The sequence below is a fragment of the Eurosta solidaginis genome, chromosome 3 (assembly GCF_040869045.1).
Source record: "Eurosta solidaginis isolate ZX-2024a chromosome 3, ASM4086904v1, whole genome shotgun sequence".
Lineage (NCBI taxonomy): Eukaryota > Metazoa > Arthropoda > Insecta > Diptera > Tephritidae > Eurosta > Eurosta solidaginis.
Genome location: NC_090321.1, coordinates 2,395,152 through 2,412,521, shown reverse-complemented (window position 1 = coordinate 2,412,521; position 17,370 = coordinate 2,395,152). Strand labels below are relative to the sequence as shown.

At 36.0% G+C, this 17,370-nt stretch overlaps 2 protein-coding genes across 6 annotated transcripts in view; one reads left to right on the top strand and one right to left on the bottom strand.

Moving 5' to 3' along the window:
- LOC137243094 (uncharacterized) overlaps positions 1-17,370 on the bottom strand; it is a 55,642-nt gene that overhangs the window by 25,416 nt on the left and 12,856 nt on the right. Inside the window, exons 2-4 of the mRNA XM_067770312.1 lie at positions 17,149-17,313; positions 17,013-17,086; positions 9,343-13,588 (exon numbers count right to left, since the gene is read on the bottom strand). The gene's annotated coding sequence lies outside the window, so the exon portion shown is untranslated. The remainder of the gene's footprint in view (positions 1-9,342; positions 13,589-17,012; positions 17,087-17,148; positions 17,314-17,370) is intronic.
- Fa2h (Fatty acid 2-hydroxylase) overlaps positions 9,348-17,370 on the top strand; it is a 60,033-nt gene continuing 52,010 nt past the window's right edge. Inside the window, exons 1-2 of one of the 5 annotated variants that reach the window (XM_067770308.1) lie at positions 9,716-9,879; positions 11,322-11,417. The gene's annotated coding sequence lies outside the window, so the exon portion shown is untranslated. Of the gene's footprint in view, positions 9,548-9,715; positions 9,880-11,321; positions 11,505-13,272; positions 13,565-17,370 lie in introns of those variants that run through there. The other 4 variants (XM_067770301.1, XM_067770300.1, XM_067770304.1 and 1 more) reach the window with 4 other exon arrangements.

The window sequence follows — 17,370 nt, the reverse complement described above, 5'->3', positions numbered from 1 at the left end:
AGGGCGTGGGTTGTGGTAGTCAACGAGCTTCTTGTGGAGCTGGAAGCCAAGGGTTGTCGGGTGATTGCCTATGCAGATGACCTCGCTATCCTAGTCAGAGGCAAATTTCTGGGTACCTTGTGCGATGTTCTGCAGGGCTACCTGGATACTGTGGCTAGGTGGGCTGAATCATGTGGATTGGCGGTCAACCCGAGAAAAACGGAATTGGTTCTTTTTACAAGGAGATATAAGATGCCCGATTTTAGAACTCCCTCGATTGGAGGAGTACCGTTGGTACTTTCTGATAGGGTTAAATATTTGGGGATTGTTTTGGACAAGAAACTGTCCTGGAGACCCAATGTGGAAGATCGGGGCAGGAAGGCCGCCATTGCCTTGTACTGCTGCAGAGGGGCTATCGGAAAGAGATGGGGACTCTCGCCAGAAGTAGTACACTGGCTTTATGAGATGGTGGTCAAAACGATTCTGCTATATGGGGTGCTGGTCTGGTGGAAAGCACTGGACACGGCGAGTACCTCCAAAATGTTAGAGTCAGTGCAACGGACGGCGCTGATCGCTATCAGTGGCGCTCTCAGAACAACACCTACCTTGGCACTGAACGTCATGCTGAACATATACCCAGTAGATATTGCGGGAAAGGCGGCCGCGGCAGGGTCGTTGGTCAGGCTTCGTGATATGGGATATGGACTTTCTGACCGCGGACACTCTAGCCTTCTTACCAGTTTCGACTTTATCCCGGACAGAACGGACTATTATATGCCGATAATTGCTCCCTATACAACCTTCACCCAGTCATTCCAGAGAGAGAGGAGTGGGGAAGACGAATTATCTGGGGCATGGGACCGGTTAACTTGTTCACGGATGGGTCGAAGCTGGATGGAAAGGTTGGTGGGGGGTCTTTTGTCAAGAGCTAAATTTAAGCCGCAAGTTTAAGTTGGCTGGTCACTGCAGTGTATCCAAGCGGAAGTTTCTGCGATTAGGGATGCGGTGGATGGAATGCTATCCCGTGCTACTACGGTTAGGGAATTTAACATCTACTCTGATAGCCAAGCGGCTATCAAGGCCTTGAGCTCAACTACAGTGTGATCGAGGGTGGTCTGGGAGTGCCTGACCTCGCTTGCGATTGCATCGAATTGTTTTACAATTAAGATTATCTGGGTACCGGGCCATATCCCGGGTAACTGTCAAGCGGATCTCTTAGCCCGTATCGGTACAACTGAACCGGATGAAGATGGCTGTAGGGATTTCGGGATCCCGCTGGCCACCTGTGGATTGCTCCTCAATAGCTGGGCCTCGTGTCAGCTCAGCAAACGTTGGGCGGACACCACGTCTTGCAGGGTAGCAAGATCTTTCTGGCCGAAAGTGGATGGCAGGAGGTCTGCTGAAATAATTGGGTTCACTAAGGCTCACCTATCAATGGTCATTGGGGTTTTGACAGGGCACTGTCCCATGGGTATCCATGCGGTACGTCTCAATATACTGGAATCTCCATCCTGCTACAGCTGTATGGAGGATGATGAGGTAGAATCACCAAATCACTTTATGCTTGATTGCCCAGCTTTTGCCAGAACTAGGCGAAAGTACCACGGTCGCGACTCACTTGGATCTCCCGAGGATTTATCCAAAGTTGATATCCGTATCATTCGGAGCTTTATCGTTGCTACCCAACGATTCTCTAAGTAGCTAGATCTAAGTCACCGTTATTTTTTGTGTATGTGGTATCACAACGGACCTTCGTGTTGTCCAAGTGAGCTATCCTTATCAGAGCAGCTACCACCTAACCTATTCTATCCTAACGAAGTGGACAGTCGAAGTAGTCGGAAACTATGCAGTCATCCATTGTGAACTTTTATATCATAAGGCCGGGAAAAGAAAACAATTTGGACTGAGCATATACCCATTAACATCTTTCAACTTAAAATTGGTGGACTTTCATTTTAAAATAAGGTTTTGGTTTAACGAAGGCCATTGAAATTAATGTCTCAAACAACAACGTCTGCAAATTTTGGCCTACATTTTAAAAATTGTATCCAGGGAAAATGGAAAATTGAAATTATGTAGATGCGCCAAGGATTTTATGATTTCCACCCATGACCTAGAGCTTCTAGGAAAGTGTGGTCGACGAAGGTATGAATTCGAAGTCGCAATCCTATATGTTCTGTGCTGACATACGATGCGAACGCCAGGAAACTCGATAGTAACTGGTGGTCGGGATTGCTACTGTTAGAACTTTAGAAACTGTAGCTCTTAAAAACAGCCAAAAATGAATTTAAAAAATCGCGTCGATGAAGTGTATTTGTAGTTAGCCGAAGTCTCCCTGGAGTAAGTGAATCCCTCCGCATGGAAATTTTTTGAACGATTTGCGAGCAATTGAGCCGCGTTACATTGAAATGTCAGCTATTGGTCCGGGCGAACACCCCGAATCACTCCAGTATATAGAACCGGTTGCTGTGGGAGGTCTGAAACGTCAAAACGTCGATTTCCTTAAATATATATACACAAAACTTTCCTCAATATTTTTTTTTTTCAAATAAGAAAAACAAGTTATTTAAAGTAAATACGGTAAGTCGGTATACTATGGGTCCTACCCCACCGCCGATAAAGTGATCAGCATAGACCTCTAATCGGTTAGTTGCGATAACAAGAGATACTTCGCTCCGGTCTCAGACTGACAAAGTTGCTAATATCTCTAAAGAGAGAAGACTTAAGGACCACGATAGGCATATTAACTGGACACTGCCTTCTGGAGCCACATGCTTATAAGGCTCAGGCCTCGTCAGTAACAGTAGATGCAGGAAGTACGAGCTGCAGGAAAAACGGTTGAGCATCTACTGTGTTTATGCCCTGCGCTCGCCAGGTTAAGGCTCCAACTACAAGTAGCGGCAGAGTAGCCAGATGTCGAGCTTTTAAGCTAGGTCCTAGAAAACTTTTAGTATTCGGCAAGAGAACGGAGTTACGGTACATAGTTGGCTTTTTTAATATTTGGTCGTCAAACAAATTCTGGTAACAGGTTGGACACATTCCGTCTATGTGAGGTCTTTATCGGCCGGCCAGCTCAACCTAACCTTACCTTAACTATTACTCGACGATAATAATTAGCTATCGATAATGAGCGGACGAAATTTTTCTTATAGCGCCCGAAACTATTTGTTTCTGGTAAAGTTACCTCTGTTGTGGTACAACTTCAAAACCTGGACGAACTATAGTTCATTTAAAAACATTAATTCTCCAGATGTACACATTTATGTATACACATCGAACTTCACGAGTACTTGGTACTCAAGTCTTTTTGGGATGGTCCTCCTCATAGTCGTAACTCTGTGCCCGTGCAGCGCAGGCGTAGATGTTGAAAATTTCGCTTTGATGCGGAGGGTGGCGAGCAACCAAAAATGGCCTTTCAAGTAAACGTGAGAAAGCCGGTATACGTCTTGCTTGGTTGCTGGTTTGTGTTTTCCATTTTTTTCTACTTATTTTTCGATATACTAAAACCACTGTGGGGTGCTCTGAAACGGATTAAAAGCTATTAATGAAATTAAAAAGTTAAAAAAAAATAAAAGAAAAAAAAACAATCAACAATGTTCACACAAAAACAAAGAAGAAACGCAATATTAACGAAAAGCTTTACAAACTAAATGATAACAAAATTGTGCCGATAGCCGGTAAACTACGGAGTTAAAGGCTCAAAAAAACACTCAGCATTTTGCTTTTAGCAACCCACACACCGGCGTTGGAAAGCAACCTATACCATGTCAGCTTTATCACGCACGTGGCCATAAGCGACAAATTAAGATAGGTAATTGTTTGAAAATGTGAGTAAAATACACCCATTTACCAATGCGAGGCTCCGAAGTCAGTCGAAGGTATTTGTTGATATCATCCTGACTTTGTTGGCTGTCAAGCGCCTGAATATTTTATGAGATAATATTTTAATCACAAATCATATGTTCAGCGGGGTAGAGACTTCACTATCGCAAAAGTGGCACACTGGCAGACCAGCAGTGGAACCCTGGAACTTATAAAAGATAATTTTCCGTTCGATATCGCAATTAAATGATTTTTGCGATTGTGAAATGCTCTAAGATTTTTATACTGAATTTTATCACGAATGTGACATTAACGGCCATATTCCGAACGTTACCGGTAATTATGTTATGGGAATATTATGTAACCGAAAATCGTTATCAGTTTATGTAACAGCGATTCTAAAAATATGATCTAAATTTTGTGTTAAAAAGTATTAATATTGTTTAGAAACTCGTGTACATTAAGATGGATGTACTTCTTTTTGTTTATTTTGTTCAAGCAAATATTTAGCAAACAGAAAACGAAAAGTTGTTTGTTATTGTTGTGTTAACGATAAAGATACTCCCCGAAAGCTTTTGGGAGTGTTATCGATGTTGAAGGTCCGGTTAGAAGCTCCATTAAGGTACTAGCCCGTCCGTCTCGGGTACGATTAATATGACCGCATTAAACCTTCTAGGTCATCCAGCTCTCCACCCCCTGGTTCCATGAGGAACTTGAGGTAGTCAGAGGCTCGAGTGACATTTGGTTTACTTAAGCTCTGAAGCTATAAAGCTTTGTATTGCGCTTGTTAACTCCTTGAAATATTAGCTTAGAATAAGGGTATGATAAAGATAATTTGGGGCGATATACCACAGAGCAGCTTAAGGCGGAGCTTCCCTTCCAATTTGCTTAGATGATTTTTTTGCAGGAAATATTTTCATGCGGGAGAGGTGTCTCTGTCTGCTGTGGAAATGCGGTAACCTGCTGAAAATGTGTGACAATAAAGGGATACATCCACACTCTCGACCGTGTAGGTTAGACGAGGACGATCCTACCCGGCCGATCTCTGTCCTTACTAGTCAGTTGTTAAGGAAAAACTGACAGGGAACACCAGGTCCCTAATGTTTGACTTTCTTAGCAACCCTTATGAAAACTTTGGTTTTATCGGCCTTTTCTTTCCATCAGCAACAGTGGCTTCCTTCAGACTGCACCAACCTTTGCGTTCACTAAACTCTTAAATTTTAGCTAGTTTGGTGCTTCACCTACCCTGGGTATGCCTTATAATGTGTTCAGAAGTACATATGTAACTGCGTTAATGTTATGTACAAGGCTATGTTTGTACAATCATTTACTAGCCACACCTTTCATGTTGGGTGTTTCCTTAAAATAAATTATTGTTTCTTGTTGCTTTTCTGACCTGCTATTAATTCAGAATGTTGGAATCTGAATAAAGGACGTGGTCAGTAAACAGTAAGAAAATTTAGTATGAGATGACGATGATGATGATATAGATTGATTACCTCAGCAGGGTGGGAAAAAGGGGTATCAATGAATGTAAGTAACCTCAAAGTTCGGAAGAAAATTAATAAATTAATAAGTTTGACAATTGTTCATAGGGCGTATCAGAAGAACGCCCATTAAGACGATGGAATTTCTGTCCAATAACACTGGTTTACAGCCAAAATGCACCAGAGACGCCATTATGAAATTCCTATGTAAAATCACCCCCTGACTCCGAAAATCAAGGTTATTCTTAATTGTATGTTAACGTTTGTTGAGATATTTACGAATAACCGTTTTTCCAAAAAAAAAAAAAATTGGGTCACTTAATCATATATATCTCAAGAACGAATTGAGCAATTACAAAACGGTTTGAAGCTTTTAAAAGGTAATAAAATTTGCTATAAACTGTGCATACAACACAATTTTTTAAATTTAGATTTTGAGCAGTATTTTTAAACTTTTTTGGTTTTATTTTAAACCAGAAATGTTGACAAGTTTCTATTTCTATTTCTAGATTTTTGGGCTTATTTGGAAAAAAATTTCAGATTTCGACTTATTGTTCAGTTAAGCTTAAAGTTGCAAAATATGCAGTACAAAATTAAGAGGTTTATAATTTAGTTCACAAAAGTATGAATGTATGCTTAAACCGATGAATGAATGGTATATATGATAATTTTTGATGCTTTTCGGAGCAAAATGTTTGCATGGATATAAAATTTTTTTTTTCTGTTTATCAGAAACATGGTTCTCATACGGTTTGGCCAACTGTCTGCGTGATATTAAAAACTATAACCTTGTTGTGGCTCGGTAGGTGGATACGGGTTAGGGTAGCTGTATTTTAGCGGCGAATATTTGCTGATTAAATTTTCGAGCTCTACTTCCAAAATGCTGTTCTGCCATCCCAATAAAGAATGTGGGTATCTGCATTTTATTTTTCAAGATTAGTCATTTACAAAGGCGTCAGATTCGATTAAAAGGAGTTCAGTTTTGACTTTTTTAAACGGTTTTATTTAGCTTGACTTGACAGGCTGGTTGGTTGGCTGGCTGGCACGAATTTTGTAATTGAAATTTAAGCAACTTCACGATAAGCTGCAAGCTTGAAACTTATAACAATATAAGAAAAAAACTCCGATAGATGGCGCATGGATCGAAATATTTCAAAAAATCGTATTTGTGGTACGATTTGGCTCATATTTGGAACAAATGTTACATACAGCCCGTAGAAGTGACATAAAAATATTTTGGAGTTGGAGGAGGGACAAGCATACGTTGCGCAGAGTCGAGTAAAGTCTTTGGAAGGATTATGTATTGAGGACTTAGATTGTAACAAATTATCAGATTACTCACAACTATAATAATGAGAGTCACCAAATGAACTAAATAGAATGATGACTAGTCACCACACTCCTCGTCAATCTAGGGCGTTGATCAGACAATTAAATAAAAGCGTTGGACGCGTAAAATTTCTATTGATAGTCATATATAAGACCAACTGAACCTTAGTAAGGTTATGATACTCCTCACATTTTTAAAAATTTCACGCGCCCAACGCTTTTATTTAATTGTTTGAACAATGCCCTAGATTGATGAGGAGTGTGATGACTAGTACCTAGGCCCTACCTAATTATTTTCTAGCTTTGAGTATTATTATTACTTCATGTAAGTATTATTTTCAATAAAACGGTTTACCTAAACATTTTTTCATAATTATTTTATTTCCATAAAAAAAGCAGCATATATTGGAACGTTACAATCCAGTTAATTCAATTTGTCAGTTTCAGGAAAAATTGGGTACCCCCATTTTTTTTTAGGACGGAAGTATTGTCCTGTGTTTATAGTCGGAAATTTAAGTATATCTTTATCTATTAAGAGTTAAATGAATTTTTATCGATAATTAATCGAAAATAATCGATAGTGCGAAAATAGACAGTTTTCCAGCTCTGTCGTCTAGTCATTCTCACTTGACTGCATAGAATGTACTCAAATCTACAAACCGACATAAATGCATTTGAATAAACTATCGGAGACAATTTAATAAATTTATAAACAAAATCAAAATCGAAAGTATGTACATAGTATATATGTACGTAGAGCTCCTACTTGTCGATGCATAATACATAATTGTTTGTACTTTTATTTTTTAACCAACTCTCACTTTTCCTTTTGCATAATAATTTGCAATTTTCTATAGGAATCGCAGTATACGTCCAGCTTTAAATGTTGTTGTTATCACATTTATAGTCGTTTTAAGAATTTTGTTTTTGTTTGAGAATTTAGCGCTAATGAGTATGAACCATGGACCGTAGCTATTATGATTTTTATTCGTTTCATTGTGACTTGTTGTTTCTCTCAAAGTACCTTCATATTTTTATTTTATTTTTATATTAGGAAGCCAAGATTTTTTAGATGTTTATGTTACTGTGAAATGTAAAAGGTTAAAAAGTTTGACAAAGGGAACGCAAAACTTTTTACGAAGAGGGAGAAAAAGAGAGAAAGAAAGATTTATAAAGCCATATAACCTGTTGATAGTAGGAAGGAAAAATCTTTTGGTTATATGAACTACCAACAATAAAACATGAATTTTTGCAAGAATTTATAAAAGAGAAGCTTATAAACATAACCCCAAAAACGAAGTGCAAAAAAAAGTTCAATAAAAATGGCAGGTGATATATAAACTTCATTTAAGGATTAATTGGTTGTCTCATTTTCACTGAAATTATTTTTGTACCTCGTTTTTATGGATATATTTTACAGTTCTTCTTTTATTCGCTCTTGAAAAAATCCATGTTTTACTGACGGATTCCAAAGATTCATATAACCAAAAGATTTTTCCATTCTACTATCAACAGGTTATATCACACACCTTAATCAATAGCGAAGAAAGCTAAAAATCAGAAATTTTGGAGTTATGCGAACTCTTCTCCGATTCTATATCTACCGATATGTGTACTCTATTATATAGTTGCTCGACTACTCACCTAGAGAGATCTAGGTAAAAACTAAAAATTGCATTGGCGCATATGAAGAAATCAATCAGTTTTTGCCTTTCCTGAACATTGTGATTTTTTGAGTTGATCGTTGTTTTGATCTAGGTGGGCGGCGATACGCCTTTATGCATCTTTCTTTCGCTCTCTTTGTAAATCGAAGCAGGAGGTAGCTAAATGAGTTCTGGATGTTGAAATAATTTGGTCAGAGTAATTTATTTCGGCCAAAACTACACCTCAAACTTAATGTTTTTCAAATTATTCATGTACTATGTATGGCAAGAGAAACTGCACAAAAATAACATCGTTACTGCGGAAAATTTCATTTAATACATCTGATGTAAAACTGTTTCTTCTTACAGGTTATATGTGTGGTCATCCCTGTCGTATATTAAAGCCATGGCGGAACCAGGAACAGGTGACCGCTGGAAGACACCTGATTGATACTTTTTTAATATGATTTGACAATTCAATTTCCGGTGCAGTACAATTTTGACATTAGTCCATCGATTTACAAAAACAAAGAACATGTAATTTGTATTTATATATATTTGTATGTATGTCACCGTGCTGCCACCTTGTGGGGCTCCGTCATGCTTAAAGCCTTCTCCGCTCCCTTATTACCTCGTTTCCAACTTCACTCCATCGACATCCCCATCTAATTAGTCATCATAATTATGTTTCTTGTTCTTTTAATTATTCCATTTTTCTATACTTTTGTTCCATTTTCATTTCCTTTTCATGGGCCCTCTTGCCTTTTTCTTTTTCTTGTTGCTGCACAAACAGCCTATAATTTGCACATTTCATACTGCATTTCGCCTACCGTCAGCACAGATCACAAAAATACCAACAATTCTTTTTGATCCCTGCCATGGATCAGTTGACGCAAACGCGTCTACGCCACCTTATTTATATAAACATTCGCACGAATCTAAGTAATTGCATATTGATATTCACGAGAGTAATTTGATTGTATAGGGAAAGAGGGATGAGGAGTGGGGGTGTTCTGTGTAACAGTAGCCAAAACTATGGGCATTCACAAATAATAGCATCACATTATCACATCCAAACCTACCATATGTAGATACTAGAGTACGCAGTCGTCACGGTTTCATCAGCTGCGCAAAATCGCAAGTCGCGCGTCCACATCAGTGAAATCTTAGTAGTGTTCCTTGAATGTTTGCGGTTGTCACAGCTCTTTGATAGGCGACGCCACCACAGCTGCCGTCAGTGTAAAAGCGAGCAGTACTAAATGCATTCTTCGTTGGTTATTCGATTCGGTTAGTAGGCCAATATTGTTGGTAAAGTGATAAAATATGTGGTGACTACGTTCGAGTAAAGTTTTTTTTTTTAAGCTTTATAGAAAATAAAAGTGAATTGTTAGAGTGTAAATTTAATAAAAAAGAGTATTGTGTTGCTAAAAAAATATTAAATTTCTTATTAAAAATTTAATAAAAAAAATTTGCTTAAATACTTAAAACAAAATATTTATTATAAATAATGTAAATTAAATTAAGTGGACAAAGCAAAAACTTGCCAAGCATTCAATATAAATAAAACACAAATATTTTCTCACGTTGTGTACTTTCAATTGTGCTAATAATAAAATCAGGTGCGGAAAAAGCGCCGTTATCGTGATAAATTCCCATAATTTTACTTATCGAGAGATCTAAAAATTTTTAAGACTTTAATAATCCCCAAATTTATAAAAAAGTTTATATAAACAATAATTTAAAATAAAAACCTATTATAATAATAGTAATTACTTGTGGCGATATACTACCTTGACGCGAAATATACTCGGAGGCTTTGCTAAACCATTGTCGGGGGATGATTCCGCAGAAAAATTGTTATCTAATGTTATTTGATGGTACTTTTCCTGGCCTTGAAACTGGGACTAGTCTAGCTCAATAACTCCTCACCACAGCAGTCGTTGTTGTTGTTGTTGTTGTTGTTGTACTAACGGTGCTTCGCCCCATTCAATGCGCACGACCACTCACAAATTATTATCCTCTAACGCGAGTCCAAGGAACCTGGCTGTTTCAGCAGCGGTGCACCATAGGGAGATAGGTGTTAGAAGTGTAGGCTCCACATTACACTTGAAAAGATGGGTGGGGTCGGGGTTGATTCTTGACAAATAAAGAGTTTAACCTGTTACAGTATCCAGAGCGAAGTTAGGCGCGTCCTGGCAAATGCGTTTACCGATTCTGTGTGGGTTTGGCTTAGGGCCTGCTTATGCTTGTCTGGATCAAACGGCTGTGTTGGCAGGTGCCAGATCTCGTCATAGTGCTTATTGGTGATATTCCCTTCATCCCCTTGGAGGCCGTGCTAGATCAAGCGGTTATTTGATAGGATGTCCTGGTTTGCGACAATTTAGCAAAAACTTCCTATTCAGCATTTCGTTGTGCTCTTTAATATTGAGCTCTAGGTAGGTGGTGTTCGGGGGTCATAAGGAGACATCCGATGGCAGTTCTGATTGCAACATGCCTGTAGCCTTTTCCAGAATGTATTTTTAAGACAAGGCAACTAAACTGGTGACGCGTAGCTCATGAACGGCCGGTCAAATTCTTTGTAAGCAATTACCAACGTTTCGTTATCTTTTCCCCAGGTGTTGCCGGCAAGCGACTTGGGGATTTTGTTGCGACTTTGTACTTTAGATACAATTTCGGTGGCATGAGCCTTGAAGGTTAGAGTATTATCGAACGTTATCCCTAAGATCTTTGGGTGACTGACAGTCGGTAGTGTGACACCATCGACGCGAACGTCCAAACTTTTGCGACATCTGTGCCTTCCACGTCGTTAACAGAGTGGGCGTGGATTTTGTAGGTGATAATGCCAGGTTGCGCGAGGTGAAGAAACTGGAAAGAGATAGCTGGGGAGATAGCTGTTTGTTTTAGAAACTAATTCATCAACTGAAGGGCCAGGTCCTGTTGCCATAATCGTGCAGTCGTTGGGGAAGGGAGTTTTGATGTGTAGAAATTAAACATATTTCTACGGCAGTCTTTAATTTAATATACCAGTGTGTGATATACTTCTCTTTTTATTAATAACTAGTTGAGGAAATTAGAAAGGTTACACGAATTTACGCAAATGATAAGATTCAAAACAATTCACTGAATTGCGAGGCGATTATTCCATAGAGTGATAACGGTAAAATAACAAATTTTGCAGGTATAACATTAAAACTACAAACATTCTTGGCCCAAAACATCAAACAGAATCAGTTCGAATAAAACAGTAATTTTTGAAATTTAATTCCGAAAATCTACTAATTATCTTTTAACACTACATATGTACATACATATGTTAAATTTTCTGAAGTATATCAGAATCTTCCTATGTTGGTTTTACATTTTCTAATTTAATACCAATTTCACACAGAACTTTAATCGAATTACAATTTTATTTAATGACTTGTTTCATTAAGGGACGATTTGTCAGCAGCCCAAAAAAAATATTACGCTTTAAAAAAAATTGTTAAAATGGTTAGTAGCCGTTTCCTCCTTAGCTATTAAGGCAATCAAAATAAAATGCATGCGCAACCACCACCTAACCAAATATGTACACATTTTCCTTTTGCAACAAATGCAGCAAAAATAAAATTTTGAATTTTTTTCGTTTTTCTATTTTTTTAAATAATTTATTTTTGGTTGTAATTTGTTACATTGGCAATAAAATCCGAAACACCAAGCAAACCTGACTAGAATTTTACCCCATTAGGCATTCAATAAAGTGGTAATGAGATAATTAAGGATTTGCATTTTGTATGAAAAAAGGAGTTCAATAAGGGCTTTAATGTAGGAGACTTTACTAATTAATTCATTAAGCCTTTGTGTGAAATTGGCATAAGGCTCTTTTTGAATTCAATCATCCATACAAAATACAAATTCATAATTATCTCATTCATTATTGGTTTATTGACTGCCTAATGAAGCCAAAAATATAGACAGTTTTGCTTGCTGTTTCGAATTTTATTGTCAATGTACCAAATGATAGTAAAAAAAATCAAATTTCAATAATTCACGAATAGAAAAACAATAAAAATGCCAAATTTTAATTTTTTAACGTTTTTTGGGGCTGCTGGAATATGTTCGTTAATGAAGGAAGTGGCCCTGTGTGAAAAGGAAAATTAATTATTTGATTAAATAAAATTGTGATTCCCTTATATTTCTGTGTGAAATTGGTATTAATTCCATTATTTTTAAGTTATCTAAAAAAATTTCAACTGTTCGGCAATGCAAGGTACTGGAGTAGAGGATTTCATGTACTTAATTAAATATTCATTATCATTTTTTTTCTATGTGGTTTGAAAAAACATTTTTAAGTTACAGGCTACACATAATGCAATAATAAAGGTGATGTCAACAACATAACCACACTTTTTCGATTTGACAGTATTTCTGTGTATTACAAAAGTATTAAATTTTTGTTGCTTCTTTTTTCGTACAAATTCTTCAAAGAAATGAGTTTTCTGCAAAATTGTTTCTATATTTTGTTGGGGAATACAAATTTACGTTAATCTTTTTGTCTAAAAAATTATGGTAGCGGCTCATATATACTTATTAAATTTCTAAATGCATAGTAACATATACTCCAATCGTAGTATTATCAAGCCAGGTATGCATGCCGAACTTGTCAGAATAAGGAAAAATGTCAACGGGATGAGAACGCCTGAAAATTCATTTCATCATGCAGCCTGTGTCTGGAATATTTGATGCGAGCACTTTCCTTAATCCTCGAAGCTATTAGACATCGTTATGGAATTTGAACAAATTCCAAATATACATACATACATATTTTTAATTTACATTCATTTTGCTGATCTCTATCAATTCATTTACTAATGCAATTAAATATTTGTGTATAAATACTCGTATTTATGTAGAATGTATGTTACCTGGTGTTGGTGTTTTTGATGCAATAAGTCTTAATATATTATTCAATGTAAGGTAGGTATTACATATTCATTTTTGTCCACGTTTTTGTTCTTATGTATATACATTAGGGCGTTTCATTTTAAGGCGATATATTTTGCCTCTGAGCTACCTGATTCTTTACGGATGACAAGTGTCAAAGGTATGCTAAAGTTGTGGAGGGAGTATTTCTTCTCATTGCTGCCAGTCGACTATGAGGAAGTGAAAATTTTAATATATACCGGTTAAAGAATTACAAGACGGCGAATAACGACAACTTTGATGCTGCTACTATCAACCACATTTTCACTATACGCCAAATCCCAGACGATACTCACGATAAGATCACCTTTTTGTCATCTACAAAGCAGCGCTCTTGAAAAGGTTTGATACTTTGCCAAAAATATTCTAAAAAATTAAACACCCCAATGTACATATGAATGAGTGTATTTATTTAGCTCTATATAGAGATTTGCATTATATTTAGACATTTTCACATCATTGAAACACATTTCTGGTTACATTTCATGCAAAAATAAAAACATTAATAGCACTTCTATAAAAAATTGGATTATCACTAAATCATTGATCGTATTCCAGAAAATAATGAGCAAAAAAAAGTGCAATTTAAATTTATGAATAAATAAGTCGACTGCTTGTTTTGATCGAAAATGCCTAAGTATAAACATATGTATGTATATAAATATGCAAGTATAAACATAAATTTTGTCTTTATGGGAGTTTCCATTGTTACGATCGCGACACTTTTGTGCAAAACTTTTATAATTTTAAAGGAAACTGTCGAAGTAATGATTGGATTATTATACGCAAAAAATACTGCAAGTAGAAAGAAATGTAGTCAGCAAATTACAAATGAAAAAGTTAATTGGTAGAGCCCAGGAAAGGTCAAAGATTGGCGGGAGCAACAGCGGACAGTTGATGTGACCTGCTGTTTATCAATACTCATAACACTCATACTCGACTCTTAAAGGTGCTTATAATGAGTATAAATACTCCGATTAGGGACTGATTTCTGTATCTTTCAGAAAAATAGGAGTAGAAAAAAATAGCTTTCTACATAAGCCAGTACAGAAACTGTTTTTTTCAGCATAAGAGTGCTACCAAAAGGGGATACCAAGGACCAGTGTGAGTTTGCATTACTGATAACATTGAATATAAATAAATAAATTTAATTTGACCAATTACTACCAGGTGTTGTTATCCCAACAGCTGATTGCTTCTTCTTGGTTATTTTCCACACAACGCCTTTTAGAACAATATGTCAGTTAATCGAAATCAATGAAAATTTTCTTTTGGCACAGCGAATCGGTTGAATTCGCCTTGGTATATACATATGTAGTAAACCAAATCTCGATCAATCGAAAACTAATGTTGGAATCAACAGATACAATTAAGTATAATTTTCAATCGGTTGGTATTACAAGACCGTTAAACTTTTAATTGCACGTTCCTCCTACTTTTTCCACACATGTTTGTCAAAACAAAAAGTTGCGAGTGGAACATTCTCGCTAAAAAATATGTACGCAGTGGCTACCTATACACATGGATTTCAACGTGTGTGGGAAACATTTTTTTATTTCAAATTAATCAAACAAATTACGTCTATTAGGTCTGTTATTGCCTTTTTTCTTTTATTGTCAAAAACTTTCAAGGGCACAGGCCAATTGTTAACTAGCGTACATATGGGGTATTCCATCCCATTTCGACCAATTTTGAACCCGACCCCTTTAGAATTGGCTGAAAGTTTTTATTCTTTTTCTAGCTCACGAAAGACGTTTTTCAGAAGTTTTTCAATTTTTTTCATCCAACTCAAAAAAAGTTATGAATTTAAAAAAAAAACACCGTTTTTGTTTTCAAAATGCTATAACTTTTTCAAAAATTGACCGTTTGGGATCATTTTTTTTTTTAAATATGTTTTTAAATGTACTTTTCGGAAAAAATACAAAAAAAATTTTAAAGTTTTTTTTTCAATTAAATAAAAAAAAAAAAAAATTCTCGGCCCACTCCGGGATTAGTGGGGATGATTGCAGAATTGATTGAAGTTTTTTATGAGAAAAAAAAGGGCGAAATTCGAAAAATCTCGAAAAACTGAAAAATTACAAAAAAAAAAAAAAACTTTAAACATTTTTTTGAATTGTTTCCGAAAAGTACATTTAAAAACAAATTTAAAAAAAAAAAAGATCCCAAACGGTCAATTTTTGAAAAAGTTATAGCATTTTGAAAACAAAAACGGTGTTTTTTTTTTAAATTCATAATTTTTTTTGAGTTGGATGAAAAAAATTGAAAAGTTCTGAAAAACGTCTTTCGTGAGCTAGAAAAAGGAGAAAAACTTTCAGCCAATTCTAAAGGGGTCGGGTTCAAAATTGGTCGAAATGGGATGGAATACCCCATATATATATACATAGTAATGATATGTTCAACTATTATACTAGGGTACTCGATTATTTATCACAAGAACCGGTTAGTAGAATATAAAAACGCGTGTAGTTCGGAATTCGAAAAGCCCTTGAAAATTCGGGCTGAGAAAACTGAGTTAATCACTCTACTAAACATGTAGTCTTTAAACATAACATTTTTCTTTAGTCTCGGACGTTCTGGCCGCGCACTACCATCACGTGGCTCAATGAAATCAACCAGGCTAATCCTCTTCACTATTTTTTTTTTTTTTTGCCGTGTCTTTGAAAGGCAGTGCTTTGTTAAACGTCGAGATCTAAAACTGCTTTGCTGCAGAGAGACTCATCAACTGAGAAATAAACATACACAAATAGAATAGATAAACAAGTAAGGACGGACTGTCTTCGGCTGCGCTGAAGGCTTCATACTTTTCATGAACGGAAATGATCAATAATCGTATCCCAATCGGTGTATTGGAATAATCTGCTGCATAAGATGGTTAATATCTAAAGAACAGATGTACACTTATCGACATTAAAAAATAGATCGGTAATCCTCACAGAAGGGTTCACGTTTCTTGTTGTCTGCATTAGATAGCTATGACCATAAATCAGTTATCTGAACAATATATAACGTATACTTAAGTATTTGATCAAACTTGAACCTTCTAGGTGTCAAAATGGGGTAGAAATTGAATTGTATGGGATATATGCTATTTGTGCGACCGATCTCTATGATTTTTTCAGACAACAATGTGTGCCAAATGGGTAAAATTTTCTGAAATGTTTCATGATTTATCGACGGTCAACTTTTTGGTTTTTTTTTATAATTTTTTCATTGACATAAACAAGTAAAATATTTTAATTTTTTACTTTTTTTTAATTCGAATTTTTTCGAAGTTAAACCACTTTTGGGTTTTCTGAATGAGCTAAAATTTTCTTTATAGCTCGTGATAGCGTTAATGTTAATGCTTTTTTTTTAATTAAAAACAAATTCTTTTTTCGAAAGTTTTTTGGGTAAATATTTATATTTTTGTATTTTTACTTGTTTCGTAATTAGTTCCTGTGCAAAATAAAAACATGAAAACTTTTAAACGGACACAAGTTTGTTCCACTTTTCTTATGAAGCGTAACACTTTTCTAGGGAATTTCAGCTGGTATGTTAACATTAATATCACAAGTTAATTGTCAGATTTTGGACAGAAATACATGTATACCAGTATGGTTCAAATATGGGCAGGCATTTCTAGTTTAATTATGTTTAGTGAAAGTAGTTTAGATGCCTCACAGTGGTTTGGGATACATTAAACAGCGGAAAAGCTTAATGGCGCATAAAATAGGTTCTAAAGTTAGTTATAACTTTTTCACAAAATTTTCTATGGACTGTCTGTCAAAAGTGCTGCAAATAAATTTAGTACCTGCTTTATTCTTGCAATGATTATGTGCCAATATCTACATACATACATTTCGTTATGATTTCAAGGTCGAGGTCCTAAATAATTTAAATTCAAAGTCATTGATTACTAAATAAAAATAAGTTTTTAAAAAGCTCACCTGAGTTAACCATTTTTGTTATTCTTAAGTTGACGGAAATCTGTTATTTTAACAGTTTCCATTGGTGCTCTTAGGGTGACATTAATAATTGTTGGTAAACAGGCGGCCGGCATGGTGTGATGGTAGTATGCTCGCCTGCCACACTGAAAATCCTGGGTTAAAGGCCTGGAAAAAGCAACATCAAAATCTTTACAAAAAAGTTGTTTCAATTTGAAAAAAAAT